Source organism: Hyperolius riggenbachi, unplaced genomic scaffold (assembly GCF_040937935.1).
Source record: "Hyperolius riggenbachi isolate aHypRig1 unplaced genomic scaffold, aHypRig1.pri scaffold_116, whole genome shotgun sequence".
Lineage (NCBI taxonomy): Eukaryota > Metazoa > Chordata > Amphibia > Anura > Hyperoliidae > Hyperolius > Hyperolius riggenbachi.
The window spans coordinates 79,503-85,486 of record NW_027152341.1 but is presented as its reverse complement, the minus strand read 5'-3'; the positions used below and the strand labels follow the sequence as shown (position 1 = coordinate 85,486).

The following is a 5,984-nucleotide window of genomic DNA, read 5'->3' as shown; positions in this document are numbered from 1 at the left end:
CCTGGTGGGGTTTTTTTCGCCTTCCTCTGGATCAACAGGGGTATGTGGGGGACGGGCTGGAGTTGTACTTTGTACTGGTTGAACTCGATGGACGTATGTCTTTTTTCAACCAAAATAACTATGTAACTATGTAACTTGTTCCTATGAGCAAAACTACTCAATATGCTTGCCCAAAAAAACAGCAGAAAAATAAAAACACCAGTTTCTTTATAAATCTCAGCTTCTGCCGCTCCTGTATGTAATCTCTTCTGTTCTTTTGCAGGACCGGTCTATTGCCAAAAAAGTCTATTAACAGGTACTTCTTCTAAATCTTTCAACACTACTGGTAAATGGACATATTAATCATTTCTCCTTTCTTTCACAGGAATCCAGTCGGACCACTCTTCCCATAGGTAAGTATTTCTTCCAATATAACTTTGCACTATCTTGTGCACCACACATAAAATGACCAAAACAAAATGGCTTCTTGCATTTATTACTTTGGTAAAGTCAGTAAGCTATAAGAGGTTAAGATAGGCCTCTAGCAGACAGGACAGTAGTTCATTTCCTTAAGCAGATTCACTTTTCTCTCAATCTCACTATCTCTTAGTCTCAGGCCTAGTATATGGGTAATATGCAGTTTCTGTCTTCCATAACACAACTGTTTTCCCATTACATCAACCATTCAGGCCACTTATAAAAATCAAAATAAAATACAAGTGAGATTATATTCATCACAGTAGGGAGGATAATTCTCAATTCTCAGCCTCCTAACACTACACTTCAGAAGTGGGGGATATTACCAGAGCCAAATTTACTGTAATTAAAAATGTTTAAAAATCTTTCTTGTGGCATGCTGATTTATCAACACATTGATCACATTTCATACGTGTCATCTTGAACGATTTCTTTTCCAGCACTTCAGTGTCAAGAATCACTGGCTATCATCTGTCTGGCTCTCTTTCCTCTGTCTGAAATCTCTCTCCTTGCTTTCCCACTCCTTGTCAGCTTTACAGGACTGATGGCGGAGCTAGTCTACTTTAGGGGACCCAGCGCAAATCCCCATAGACAATTGAAACTGTGCTGAAAACGGAACGAATTTCCGCTTTCAGCTTGTTTAAAACCCCACAAGTTGTATATCCATGGAAAGCTAAGATTCTGCTCTAACGAATTCTGGCACTTTCGGTGAGAAAAAGCTTAAACTCACCGTGCAGGAAGCGCAGAAAGTCCGCAATCGTGGCTCCGTCGGCCATTTTAGCTGTCTGCTGCTGTTTGTCTCCCTCCTCATTGGAGGGATTGTTAGCTGGGGGCGTGCCAGGAAGAAAAAGTGAACTCCACACGCCTTCCAGTGGCTGAGTAATAAAACATAAGTTGCTCTGAACTTGGGCATGGGAATAATAATGTATTATAATACATTAATACATTATTATTAAAATAATGTTATTTATATACACACACCTGCTTTAGTGGACTCACTGTCCCCTTGCCCGCTCGCTTCGCTCGCTGGGCTGCGGGCTCGGTCCTCGCTTCGCTCGGACAACTTTTTATTCCTACTCTATGTCCACATGGATAGTGGAGATTGCACGCACACCTGCTTTAGTGGACTCACTGTCCCCTTGCCCGCTCGCTTCGCTCGCTGGGCTACGGGCTCGGTCCTCGCTTCGCTCGGACAACTTTTTATTCCTACTCTATGTCCACATGGATAGTGGAGATTGCACGCACACCTTAATTATTTTCATTATTTTTTTTATTATTTCATTAAATCCATTTCTTGTATTTTTTCAATTTTTAAATTACAATGACAGTTTTCAATTCAAGAATTACTTGTATTCCACAGCCACTAGGTGGCATGTGGAGTTCACTTTTTATTCCTGGCACGCCCCCAGCTAACAATCCCTCCAATGAGGAGGGAGACAAACATCACCAGCAGAGCTAAGATGGCCGACGGAGCCACGATTGCGGACTTTCGGCGCTTCCTGCACGGTGAGTTTAAGCTTTTTCTCACCGAAAGTGCCAGAATTCATTAGAGGAGAATCTTAGCTTTCCATAGATATATAACTTGTGGGGTTTTAAACAAGCTGAAAGCGGAAATTTGTTCCCGTTTTCAGCACAGTTCCAATTGTCTATGGGGATTTGCGCTGGGTCCCCTAAAGTAGACTAGCGCCCTGATGGCTGGCTTATCTTATGGAGGATTGAAGAATCATCATGGCTCAGTAATTTTCTCCCAAAATGTCAGCTATCGCATCGTCTGGCCTGCTTCTTTTCAGCTGTGCCTGCTGCATCTTTCCCCTTCTCCTGTCTGCTCCAACTGCCAACTCAACCCCTCAGAAAGCTGTTATATCTTCCCTAACGGCTCCCCTGCTTGTGTGTCTGGTTGCTTAGCAACCTTCCCTCAGCCATCAGCTCTGCCTACCCACACATTACACATTACAGCTAAGGGAAAAAATGCCCTTACTTAACAAACCTGTGTCAGCAGTGCCTCTATTTAAAGCTGCTGACCAGGTAATAATATAAAAATAAATAGATCCCCCCCTCTTTCTACCTGCTACAAGTGTTGTACTTGAGGTTCATATGTAACATTTACGGAGCTGAAGTGATACTGATATGCTGGATGGCATATTGACCTTGTTTTTAATCCATTCCAGTTAAAGAGGACCCAAACCAAACATTTTTTTTAATTAAAAATATTTAGTTGCACCACTCTGACACATGCAAAGATAAATAAACACTCCTTCAAGCCTATGAGCATTTCAGTGCATGCTTTTCACCCTTCTCTTTTCATAGCTAGGGTTATACTGGGGGCAGCCATTAGCAATTCCTCCATTGCCGGACACCATCTACTCCACCAGTTTGCCGGAAAAATCCCGGCAATTTGAAAGGAAGGGAGGGGTTCCTCCAATAAATGTAAAATATTTTATATTTGTCATCATGCAGCTGAAAAAAGGCTGCCATTTATTATTATAATTTAGAAAATAGATTTTATTTCTGTAATCTTGTATTTATTTGGGTCCACTTTAACCAGATGTGCTTGTGATATTTAAAGTAGAACTGTTGTGAAAATAGTACCATTTACAACACATACAACTAAGAAATGCATTGCTTCTTCTCATAGGGGGGTTCTCAGGGTTGTTTATATTTGTAAAAGGACCTAGTGAATACCAGTTGCTCCATCCAACGGCAAAATTCGGGTCTAGGGGTTCTGGCCAGCATCTTTGCCTACAAACTTTTCAGGGAATGTGTTTGTAAAGAATAAAGGCCATGCTCAGAATCTCCTATGGAGACACGGAGTCCTCCAAAATCTGTTGGTAATGTCAGATTTATCATTCCTAGTTTTGTCAGCCACATAGGTTAAACCTTTTTGATGGCTCATATTTTTTCTCATGATTGTTTTTTTTCTTTTTTTCACATCGTAGGATTTTAACAGTTCCTGTTTAAGGGTACAATATTGTCTCACTCACAGCATCATTATGTGAACTTATAATAATGGTTTAAAACCTTGTTATGTATGTTTTTTTTTCGGGGGCTATGGTTCTAGACCCATATGCACCATCCTTTAGTTGATTTCTTTTTACATTTAATTAATAATCTATTCATGCATGTAATTATAGTCACACACATGTCTGATTGTAATTGTATTAAATTATAGTGTATATTGACAAGCACTGTTAAATGGAGTCTAATCCAATTTTGATCAGACATGTTGGATAGAATCCAATAAATGTTGTCAATCCTAACAAAAGATGGAGCTCCTGTAGATGGGCCTTGAATCATTCATAAAAATGTAGAACACATGCAGAAAGTAATTATCCAACATCTACAGCATACAATTGTTTTTGTTGATCTAAAATGACATAAATAACTAATGTATTAGCAATACAATTATGGAATTATATTGGATTTATTGTTGTGCAATACCTAAATGCATCAAATGAAAGCCCCATCGCTCATGTTGTGTAGAATATAATCAATGAATAGCTTTGAATGGCAACAAACATCGTATGCTGTAGATGTGGTTATTTCAATTGACTGCATGTGACTTTTTGAAAAGCGGATCTGCTAATACTTTTAAAATACCCTGTTTCACTTACCAGGGGATTATACAAGCCCCCAGCAGCTGTTCTGTCCTGCACCTGTACTCCATGAGCCTTAGTCTGCCGCAAACTATTTTTGAAATTTGCCGGTGGAGCACTGGCCCTGTTCACGAGTATCCTTTACATTTCCCTTCTGCAATAGCAGGCAACGCAAACAAAGAATAGATACGATTGCCAGGCCTGCACTGGCCTAAAATTAGAACGCTAGGCACAGAATGGAGCGGTGGCGGAAGAGCGGAGGCTCTAGTTCTGGTGTGGGACAGGACACCTGGTGGGGGCTTACAGAAGGCCAAGGTAAGTTAAAGATTATTGCAAAATTGTTAGCACTTCCGCTTTAAGCTTAAAAATGTGCATGCAATCTGTCTTAATTTACTACAGACCCTAAACTCTGACATATTCTTGATAGGTGACATTGGTGAAGACCAGCATGTGGTGCTGTTGTTGGAGCCCATACTTGAACAAGAAGTATCTGGTGAGTGTGAAAATGTTGACCCATGACCTTGTTTTTAGTCCAAACATGAACTTACCATGTTGATTTCTTTTATAGATCTGAGGACTTCAGCTGACGTGTGCACTATGGAGCATGAGGAATGTGAAGCTGGAGAGTTTGTGCTGCACGTCTGATGAGTCTCACACCACAGAGCTCCTTTCGTCGCCCACATCAGAAACATTCAAAGCCACAAATGTACCTTCCCGCCCTTCATCCCAATCTCATGAAGAACTATCCCGGGAAGCGTACAATAGTGATCGGTGGCCCTCAGTCACGGCAATTCCTCAGAGCACAATCTGAGTATAGGAGTCTCATGGACGACCACATGAGGTGCTTCCACGAGGACCTTGCACAAAAGAATGCCAATACCAGGGAAATGCTGGGTACTGTAGGCCAAGTGGGGAAAGGCCACCGAGCTATTTTGGTCCGATTGGCCGAGGGACAAGAGCGGCAAAATGTTATCTTGAGTCGCTTGGCTCATGTGGGGAAAGGCCAAAATATTGCTTTAGGCCGGGTTGCTGATGTGCTAGAGCGCAACAATTTAATTCAGGCCAGATTGGCCGATGCTTCTGAAGTTCAAATAGATTTGCTTCGTCAGTTACCGTATTTTTCGCCGTATAAGACGCTCCGGCATATAAGACGCACCCAGATTTAGAGGGCAAAAATCAGGAAAAAAAGAAAAAACTAAACCTAGGTGTGTCTATGATGCAGGGGTGTCTTAAGGACTTTTTACCTCCCCCTTTCCAGTTACATTACATACTATTACACCACATATGGGGACAGTGTTATGTGCTGTGTCCCCCTGTGCCTGCTGTGTCCCCCTGTGCTGTGTCTCCCTGTGCCTGCTGTGTCCCCCTGTGCCTGCTGTGTCCCCCTGTGCCTGCTGTGTCCCCCTGTTCTGCCTGCTGTGTCCCCCTGTGCCTGCTGTGTCCCCCTGTTCTGCCTGCCGTGTCCCCCTGTTCTGCCTGCAGCCCCCTGTGCCAGTGTCCCCCGTCCCCCTGTTGTGGCAGTGTCCCCCTGTTGTGGCAGTGTCCCCCTGTTGTGGCAGTGTCCCCCTGTTGTGGCAGTGTCCCCTATTGTGCCAGTGTCCCCTTTGGCAGTGTCCCCTATTGTGCCAGTGTCCCCTGTGGCAGTGTCCCCCTGTTGTGGCAGTGTCCCCCTGTTGTGCCAGTGTCCCCCTGTTGTGCCAGTGTCCCCCTGTTGTGGCAGTGTCCCCCTGTTGTGGCAGTGTCCCCCTGTTGTGGCAGTGTCCCCTATTGTGCCAGTGTCCCCTTTGGCAGTGTCCCCTATTGTGCCAGTGTCCCCTGTGGCAGTGTCCCCCTGTTGTGCCAGTGTCCCCCTGTTGTGCCAGTGTCCCCCTGTTGTAGCAGTGTCCCCTGTGGTAGCGTCCCCTGTGCCTGTGGCCCCGTTGTCCGTGTGTCCTC

General features: G+C 43.7%; 1 long non-coding RNA gene across 1 annotated transcript; it reads left to right on the top strand.

Annotated features, from left to right (window-relative positions):
- Positions 1-288: 288 nt before the first annotated feature.
- On the top strand, positions 289-5,129 carry LOC137543606 (uncharacterized). The gene is made up of 3 exons (XR_011025550.1): positions 289-392; positions 4,477-4,542; positions 4,618-5,129. It is a non-coding gene; the product is annotated as an uncharacterized lncRNA (long non-coding RNA).
- The last annotated feature ends 855 nt before the right edge of the window (positions 5,130-5,984 follow it).